Here is a 10,428-nt window from a genome sequence, read left to right as displayed (position 1 = left end):
GGGATCTAGATTTGATGCTTGTGTTCATTTCACTCCCTGTGCCTACAGCCCCTGGATGCTTTTTATGTATATGTCTGTCTTCTCAAACAGAACACCTTTCCCTCACACTTCCTCCCTCTTCCCTGTTCTGTTGGGGTTACCGCCGTTCTTCTCGCCACCAGACCAGACCGTAAGGGTCAGCTTTGACTTTTCATTTCCCTTCTTTCCCCCATCACATAGTGAAGCGGTGAGCAATTTCTCTCTGAACAAGGTCTCCCTTATTTTGTAGTATGAGTCATGGGGCCACCACGTTCATGGGAAGGACCATAAAAGTAGCAGAGTAGACAGGGGCTTAACAGCCTGTCCTGGTGAGCCTCAATCCATTCTTAAATGGGGGGTCATGTCTGTTCCAGGAGAGGAGGGGGGGAGCTGCATCTTCAGGTTGTCTCATTTTTTCTTCGGGGGTAAGTGATGTCTTCTGGGTTGAGTGGGCACTCTCCAGGAAGGGCTGATTGAAGGAGGAAAAAAAAAGCCTGTTTTTTTGGAGGGCAGTTTTACCGTGTCATCACCAAGACTAGTGAACCACTCATAGCATTTCTGACACCAACTGTGTGGGTGTTCCCCTTTCATCAAGTAATTCTGATACGAACCACCTGGAGCTGGTGGAGACCCCACAGGTCAAAGGCTTAGGCCCAAAAGACTGTCCCCCTCTTCAGATGCCCGCTGCAAGTCCCAGGTTGTCACCCATATTTCTGACCAGCTGGCTGTAAATCGGGAATTCTCACAACCCTTTCCTCCAGTTTGAGGATTTGCTATAAACTCACAGAATTCAAGGCAATGCTTACTTAAAGTGAATTGGTTTATTATAAAGATTTAAGAAAGGATATGGATGAAGAGCCACACATGGAGAGCACAGCAGCTTCTGTCCCCGAGGAGTTGTGGTGTACTGCCCTTCTGGCACGTGGGTGTGTTCACCAGCCAGAAGCTCCAGACCTCATCTTTGAGGGTTTCTAATGGAGGGTCCATCACATTAGCATAGCTGATTAAATCATTGGCCATCGTTGGTTGAACTCAATCCCCAACCCCCGCAATGTCTTCCCCAGAGGTTGGGGTGGGAGTGAGAGTGTGTGGGGCTGAAAGTTCTAACCCTTTAATCATGTGTTTGGTAACCAGCCCCTATCACCTAGAGTCACCTGATTAACATAAATTCAGGTATGGTTGAAAGGGGCTTGCTGTGAAGAACAAAGATCATCCTATCATCTTTGCCACTCAGAAAATTCCAAGGGTCCTGGAAGCTCTGTGCCAGGAACCAAGACCATATACATATATATTTCTTATATCACAATATCATAACTAGAGACAAGCCCCAATATTATACTTACCAGCTCTTATCTTTTTGGGGCCACATCATTTCAGTAGTCTGTAAGAATTTTCCCTCTTCTATCATTCCTTTGTTTGTCAGATCACCTTGGGCTTTGCTTCCAAATGAAAGTTCCTGAAATAGTCATCCTTATAATTTTTCTATTGAAGTATAGTTGACAACAATCTTATATTAGTTTCAGGTATAGAACATAGTGATCTGACATTTATATATATTATGAAATGCTTACTATAAGTCTAGTTACTATCTGTGACCATATGAAGTTATTGACTATATTCCCTGTGCTGCATATTACATCCTTGTGATTTATTTATTTTATAACTTGAAGTTTGTGCCTCTTAATTCTCTTCACCTATTTTGCCCATCCCCCACCCCTTTCTGATAACCATCAGTTCAGTGTTTTATGAGTATTTCTGTTTTGTTTTGTTATTTGTTTTGTTTTTTTTAGGTTCCACACATAAAGAAATTGTAAGGTATTTGTCTTTCTCTGATTTGTTTCACTCAGCATAATGCCCTCTAGTGTCCATCCCTGTTGTCTCAAATAGCAGTTTCATTCTTTTCTTTATGGCTGAATAATATTCCATTGTATATACATACCACATGTGTATTCATTCATCTGCTAATGGACACTTAGTTGCTTGCATATCTTGGTTATTGTAAATAATGCTACAGTGAACACAGGAGTGCATACATCTTTTCAAATTAATGTTTTCATTTTCTCTGGATTAAATACCCAGAAGTGGAATTGCTGTATCATGTGATATTTCTATCTTTAATTTTTTGAGGAACTTCCATATTGCTAAAACAGTCTTTATGTCACTTCTTTGTTGAAAACTCATTACCTATAAATTAAAGTCTAAAGTCTTGACATATAGGGTGCTTTGTAATCTGATGTATGACTTCCCATAGTCAACAGATGGGCTTCTCAGTTCCCTTTGCTGGCTGTATGACCTGGGCCATGTCCCATCGCCTGTCCTGGTTTCCTCTTCTGCAACATGGAAGGATTGTAATGTCCGGCTTCTAGAGTTAGGTAATGATCAAATGAGATAAATCTTTTTTTTTAAGATTTTATTTATTTGAGAGAGAGAGAGAGAAGAACGAGAGAGAACACAAGGGGGTGAGGGACAGAGGGAGAGGGAGAAGCAGACACCCTGCTGAGCAGGGAGCCCAATGCAGGGCTTGATCCCAGGATCATGACCTGAGCCCAAGGCAGGGTTACCTGGCACCCGCAAATGAGATAAATCTTAGGAAAAAAAATTTATGAGCTAGAAGTCTTATCTAACTTACTTTTTATTCATGTTATTAAATGTCTAGGTTTATGTCCTATATTTTTTCTAGCATTAACCCCTTTTTTTCCGAAGCTAGACTAGTTTGTCATAGCAACTATAACTTGACTGTTATAGTTGAGGTATTGGCATATATACCAATATATATAACTTGCTCATTTTTACCCCACATCTTTTGTTTCTGCCATTCTAATATTGATAAATAACTAGATTAGTGGTCAGTTGTTTAAGACTGACTTCTGCCCTGGCTGGTCAGGTCCTGAAGTGCGGTGTCTGTGCTGAGAATATTGCTGAATGTTAGAATGATGCTTCTAGTTATATTTGATCCTAGAATGATCTGTCTTTTCTTCTCTTATGTATCTGAAATTGTACCTGTATTTCTGGGCTGAGTTCAAGATACCTTTCTTTCTAAATGTCTTTCTTTTCTACTTAAATAATAATAAAAATTAGGCAATGGTTTGCTTTACTGTTATATATATCTCTAAAGTCCAGTTAAAATATAAATTCAGGAGTGGGAGCTGCCTTGTGCTTTGTAACATTCTTTTTATTTATTTTTTAAAAAAGATTTTATTTACTTATTTGTGAGAGAGACAGACAGAGGGGACAGACAGAGGGAGCACGAGTTGGGGGAAGGGCAGAGGGAGAGGAAAAGGGATAAGCAGATTGCACGCCGAGTGCAGAGCCTGACATGGGGCTCTATCCCAGGACCCTGCGATCATGGCCGTAGCCAAAGGCAGATGCTTAACTGACTGAGCCACCCAGGCGCCCCTAAACATTCTTTATATGCACATACAAATATTCAGACAGAGCAAGATCCAAATGTAGTATCAGTGGATGTGGTTGGAAGAGTGTTGGAATTTTGAAGATTTCACGTTCTAGTGTATGACACTGTGATACTTGGCAAAGTTATGTCACCTGTCCAGGCCTCAGTTTCCACATTTGAAATGTAGGTGAATGAAATTACATGATCTCTAGAATCTAAAGTAAAAGAAGAGGTGTTTTTTGTTTTTGTTTTTTGGAGATTTGTTTAAAAATTACTAAGTAGCTGCACAAATTGTGATAGTCTGAACTGCCGTCAGAATGGATGATAGGGCAAGAATTGAATTTCTGGTGACTTTGCATAGTATGACTTTGGTCAACACTTTTCTCTGTTTGGGATAATAAAAGGGAATTATATTTTCCTTGGAGTTGGCTTGAACTTGAGACTGTCCTTGCTGGTTTAATATTTGGCATATATATCCCCTATAAAGAGTTCTTCCTGAGTGGTCCTAAGTTTTTCACACAGTCTGTAAGAAAGATATTATAATGCTTTTTTCTGATTTCAGAGGAAGAATTAAATGTTAACTGCTAAAATTGTGGAACTATAAAATAATGAGCTTTCTTCATAGTCCTCTTTCCCAGATCTCTGCTATTGGCAGTCAGTGTATAACAGGTTTTGAAAATCATGGATGTTTTCCAGTTGCCAATACCTCATTTGATAGTTCCCTTTCTAAATTAATGTTAATGACTATATAGGAAGGCTATGAAAGTAAAGATAATGAATAAAATAAGGATATATTCTTTGAGCAGGCAGTTAAAGACTCTAGAATTCCTTCTGTTAGGTGCTCTGCATTTGACTTATTTGGGATTTGGTGAGTGCATGAAATTGTAGAAGAGACTGAAAACATTGTGGTTGACCAAACAATGACATTTTATCCTGCCTTCCCCACTCCCCGTTCTGTAGAATACTGTCCCGAGTATATGCATTTCCACTCAGTCCTTTCTAAGAGAAATTATGTTGTGTTGAGTGATGGTCATGCTATCCTCCTTCATTTTTTTTCTATACAGCAGAACAGAGGCTTCACTTGGATGATTTTTTGCATTATCTCAGGTTATGACAGAACATGAAAATCCGAAATTTTGGTGTAGACTAGAAAGCAATTCTTCGTGTTGAAATTTTGCTATTTCAAGCTATCTTTTAATAAGGCCAAAGGTTCCTTCATTGTTTTTTTTTTATTCTCTCTTTCCTTTTGTTTACCTCATCTTGACCTGTTGTAGAAAGGAATACTCTTTAATTTCAGTGAGAAGGACATTTTATATGGCAGATTGTACCTTTTACTGTCCTGCCAAAAGCCTTCAACCGAAGAATTGATGTTGTAAACTGTTTTTGGACTTTGAACTCAGAAATAGCCCAGGAATAGGTATTTTAAAGTTCTACTTTGGAATTTCTTGTTAGGCTTGTGCTATGAATTAAGTTCAGAAATGAGACTCAGTTGTTGCTGCAATTACACCTCTGACTGGGGTTGCCGTTCTCTCTACTTCTTTGCCTTTGGGAAGAAATTGCCCCAATATTACAGGGATATTGAGAGCAGTAGTATTGATGGCCCCATATTTTCCCGTGGAACACGGCTCTGGAACACTAATAATTGCAAATAGAAAGATGCAATTTGACATTTAGAGAAAACCTGACAAAAATATTCTGAACATTGCAGTGAAAGCATTCTTTTTATGATAGTCATGTTGAGAGAGTGAGTTTTTAAGCTAGTGTTGCTGGTATTGCCAAAAACATCGGTGAATTTTGAAAAAAATTGAATCTGGAATCTGTTAGCATGTTGATATTTTTGGTTTCTATGCATGTATTTTGGTTTGTGTACATCTCCTATTGATAGACATCTGGGTTGTTTTACAATTTTACCTTTTCAAGCCATGATACAGCAAAATCCTCATACCTATCATCAAGCATTCTAATTTAGACATAGAATGAGAGTTTCCAGGCTTATTCCTGGAGTAGATGTTGTAGAGCCAGGAAGGAGGAACTGGGGTTGGGGGATGGTTTTGTTAGCCTGGGGACTCTTACAGCTTAAGCTGCCCAAGGTGGGTAGTCAGTAGGATGTTGGTAATGGGAGTTTTTTTTTTTTTTTTAATAGATTTTGGGTTTAATCTGCATAGTGGTGCTAGTTGAAGCCACAGAAGTGAAAACTTGCTGTTAGATTCTGAGTTGTTAGAAAGTTAAGTCATGGGGCGCCTGGGTGGCTCAGTCGGTTAAGCATCTGCCTTCGGCTTAGGACATGATCCCGGGTTCCTGGGATGGAGCCTCATGTCGGGCTCCCTGCTCAGTGGGGAGCCTGCTTCTCTCTCTATCTCTCAAATAAACAAATAATAAATTCTTTAGGAAAAAAAAGAGAGTTAAGTCATTACAGGAGTGCTTGCCTGTCTCTGTTGATAAAGCATGGGACTCTTGATTTCAGGTTTGTGAGATTGAGCCCCATGTTGGGAGTAGAGATTGCTTGGAAATAAAATCTTAAAAAAAAAAAAAAAGAAAAGAAAATTAAGGCGTTAGAAAGTTAAGCCCACACAGAATCTGAGCATCTAAAAGCCCTCCTCTAACAGTAAAGTCAGTAGACAGGAGGACTGAGAAATGAATACTGAATTTGGGGGACTGAAAAGGGAAGATGGAAAAATAGACAAAATTATAATGAAGGGCTGAAGAACTCCTTTATTGCCTTTATTTTTTATTCTACTTTTTTTATTTTTAGATATTTATTTATTTATTTATTTATTTATTTATTGAGAGAGAATGGTAGAGAGAGAGCATGAGAGGGAAGGTCAGAGGGAGAAGCAGACTCCCTGCTGAGCAGGAAGCCCGATGCGGGACTCGATCCTGGGACTCCAGGATCATGACCTGAGCCGAAGGCAGTCGCTTAACCAACTGAGCCACCCAGGCACCCTATTCTACTTGTCTGATTTGGCTTTTGTGATGGTTCATATTATGTGTCAACTTGGGTAGGCAGTGACACCCAGATTTTGGTCAAACACCCATCTAGATATTGCTGTAGTGTATTATTAGTTTCTGTGATAGAGGCCAGTGATTCATCAGTCTTATATAACACCTAGTGCTCATTACATCCTGTGCCCTCCTTAATGGCCATCACCCAATTACCCGATTCCCCTACCCCCTCCCATCAAGCAACCCTCAGTTTTTTTCCTATGATTAAGAGTCTCTTATGGTTTGTTTTCCTCTCTGATTTCATCTTGTTTTATTTTTCCCTCTTTTCCCCTATGCTCCTCTGTTTTGTTTCTTAAATTCCACATATCAGTGAGATCATATGATAATGTCTTTCTCTGATTGACTTACTTCACTTAGGATAATACCCTCTAGTTCCATCCACATTGTTGCAAATGGCAAGATTTCATTTTTTTTTTGATGGCTGAGTAGTATTCCATTGTATATATATATGACATCTTCTTTATCCATTCATCTGTTGATGGACATCTGGGCTCTTTCCAGAGTTTGGCTATTGTGGACATTGCTGCTAAAAACATTGGGGTGCAGGTGCCCCTTCAGATCACTACATTTGTATCTTTGGGGTAAATACCCAGTAGTGCAATTGCTGGGTCACAGGGTAGCCCTATTTTCAACTTTTTGAGGAACCTCCATACTGTTTTCCAGAGTGGCTGCACCAGCTTGCATTCCCACCAACAGTGTAGGAGGGTTCTCCTTTCTCCGCATCCTGCCAACATCTGTCATTTCCTGACTTGTTAATTTAGCCATTCTGACTGGTGTGAGGTGGTATCTCATTGAGGTTTTGATTTGGATTTCCCTGATACCAAGCGATGTTGAGCACTTTTTCATGTGTCTTTTGGCCGTTTGGATGTCTTCTTTGCAGAAATGTCTGTTCATGTCTTCTGCCCATTTCTTGATTGGATTAGTTGTTCTTTGGGTGTTGAGTTTGATAAGTTCTTTATAGATTTTGGATACTAGCCCTTTATCTGATATGTCATTTACAAATATCTTCTCCCATTCTGTAGGTTGTCTTTTGGTTTTGTTGACTGTTTGCTGTGCAAAAGCTTTTTATCTTGATGAAGTCCCAATAGTTCATTTTTGCCCTTGTTTCCCTTGATTTTGACGATGTGTCTAGGAAGAAGTTGCTGAGGCTGAGGTCGAAGAGGTTCTTGCCTGTGTTCTCCTCTAGGATTTTGATGGATTCCTGTCTTACATTTAGGTCTTTCATCCATTTTAAGTCTGTTTTTGTGTTTGGTGTAAGGAAATGGTCCAGTTTCATTCTTCTGCATGTGGCTGTCCAATTTTCCCAACACCATTTGTTGAAGAGACTGTCTTTTCTCCATTGAACATTCTTTCCTGCTTTGTCGCAGATGAGTTGACCATAGAGTTCAGGGTCCATTTCTGGGCTCTCGATTCTGTTCCATTGATCTATGTGTCTGTTTTTGTGCCAGTACCATACTGTCTTGATGATGACAGCTTTGTAATAGAGCTTGAAGTCCAGAATTGTGATGCCACCAGCTTTGCTTTGCTTTTTCAACATTCCTCTGGCTATTCGGGGTCTTTTCTGGCTCCATACAGATTTTAGGATTATTTGTTCCATTTCTTTGAAAAAAGTGGATGGTATTTTGATAGGGATTGCATTAAATGTGTAGATTGCTCTAGGTAGCATAGACATCTTCACAATATTCTTCCAATCCATGAGCATTGAACGCTTTTTCATTTCTTTGTGTCTTCCTCAATTTCTTTTATGAATATTCTATAGTTTTCTAAGTACAGATTCTTTACCTCTTTGGTTAGATTTATTCCTAGGTATCTTACGGTTTTGGGTGCAATTGTAAATGGGATCGACTCCTCAATTTCTATTTCTTCTGTCTTGTTGTTGGGGTATATAAATGCAACTGATTTCTGTGCATTGATTTTATATCCTGCCACTTTACTGAATTCCTGTAAGTTCTAGCCGTTTTGGGTTGGAGTCTTTTGGGTTTTCCACGTAAAGTATCATATCATCTGCAAAAAGTGAGAGTTTCACTTCTTCTTTGCTGATTCAGATGCCTTTTATTTCTTTTTGTTGTCTGATTGCTGAGGCTAGGACTTCTAGTACTATGTGTTGAACAGCAGTGGTGATAGTGGACATCCCTGCCCTGTTCCTGACCTTAGGGGAAAAGCTCTCAGTTTTCTCCCATTGAGTATGATATTCACTGTGGGTTTTTCATAGATGGCTTTTATAATATTGAAGTATTTACCCTCTATGCCTACACTCTGAAGAGTTTTAATCAAGAAAGGGTGCTGTACTTTGTCAAATGCCTTTTCTGCATCTATTGAAAGGATCATATGGTTCTTGTTCTTTTTTTTATTAATGTATTGTATCACATTGATTTGCGGATGTTGAACCAACCTTGCAGCCCAGGAATAAATCCTATTTGGTCGTGGTGAATAATCCTTTTAATGTACTATTGGATCCTACTGGCTGGTATTTTGCTGAGAATTTTTGCATCCATGGCCATCAGGGATATTGGTTGGTAGTTCTCCCTTTTGTTGGGGTCTTTGTCTGATCAACGTAATGCTGGCCTCATAAAATGAGGTTTGGAAGTTTTCCTTCCATTTCTATTCTTTGAAACAGTTTCAGAAGAATAGGTATTAATTCTTCTTTAAATGTTTGGTAGAATTCCCCTGGGAAGCCATCTGGCCCTGGGCTGTTGTTTGTTAGGAGATTTTTGATTACTGCTTCAATTTCCTTAGTGGTTATGGGTCTGCACAGGTTTTCTATTTGTTCCCCGTTCAGTTTTGGTAGTTTATACATCTCTAGGAATGCATCCATTTCTTCCAAATTATCTAATTTGCTGGCATATAGTTGCTCATAATATGTTCTTCTAATTGTTTGTATTTCTTTGGTGTTGGTTGTGATCTCTCCTCTTTCATTCATGATTTTATTTATTTGGATCCTTTCTCTTTTCTTTTTGATAAGTCTGACCAGGGGTTTATCAATCTTATTTATTCTTTCAAAGAACCAGCTCCTAGTTTCGTTGATCTGTTCTACTGTTCTTTTGGTTTCTATTTCATTGATTTCTGCTCTGCTCTTTGTTATTTCTCTTCTCCTGCTGGGTTTAGGCTTTATTCGCTGTTCTTTCTCCCCCTCCTTTAGGTGTAGGTTTAGGTTGTGTATCTGAGACCTTTCTTGTTTCTTGAGAAAGGCTTCTATTGCTATATATTTTCCTCTTAGGACTGCCTTTGCTGCATTCCAAACATTTTGAGCAGTTGTGTTTTCATTTTCATTTGGTTCCATGAATTTTTTTAATTCTTTTTTAATTTCCTGGTTGACCCATTCATTCTTTAGTCAGATGCTCTTTAGCCTCCATGTATTTGAGTTCTTTCTGACTCTCTTCTTCTGATTGAGTTCTAGTTTCAAAGCATTGTGGTCCAAAAGTATGCAGGGGATGATCCCAGTCTTTTGGTACCAGTTGAGACCTGATTTGTGACCCAGGATGTGATTTCTTCTGGAGAATGTTCCATGTGTACTAGAGAAGAATGTGTATTCTGTTGTTTGGGATGGAATGTTCTGAATATATCTGTGAAGTCCATCTGGTCCAGTGTGTCCTTTAAAGCCTTTATTTCCCTGTTGATTTTTTGCTTAGATGATCTGTCCATTTCAGTGAGGGGGGTGTTAAAGTCCCCTACTATTATTGTATTACTGTCAATGTGTTTCTTTGCTTTTGTTATTAATTGGCTTATGTAATTGGCTGCTCCCATGTTAGGGGCATAGATATTTACAATTGTGAAATCTTCTTGTTGGATAGACCCTTTAAGTATGATGTAGTGTCAGGGCGCCTGGGTGGCTCAGTTGTTAAGCGTCTGCCTTTGGCTCAGGTCATGGTCCCAGGGTCCTGGGATCGAGCCCCACATTGGGCTCCCTGCTCAGTGGGAAGCCTGCTTCTCCCTCTCCCACTCCCCCTGCTTGTGTTTCCTCTCTCGCTGTCTCTTTCTCTGCCAAAAAATAAATAAAATCTTTAAAAAAAAAGTAT

This window comes from Callorhinus ursinus, unplaced genomic scaffold (assembly GCF_003265705.2).
Source record: "Callorhinus ursinus isolate GAN/ISIS: 27379988/994484 unplaced genomic scaffold, GSC_fseal_2.0 scaffold6, whole genome shotgun sequence".
NCBI classification, from domain to species: Eukaryota; Metazoa; Chordata; class Mammalia; order Carnivora; family Otariidae; genus Callorhinus; species Callorhinus ursinus.
Note: the sequence above shows the minus strand (reverse complement) of the source record.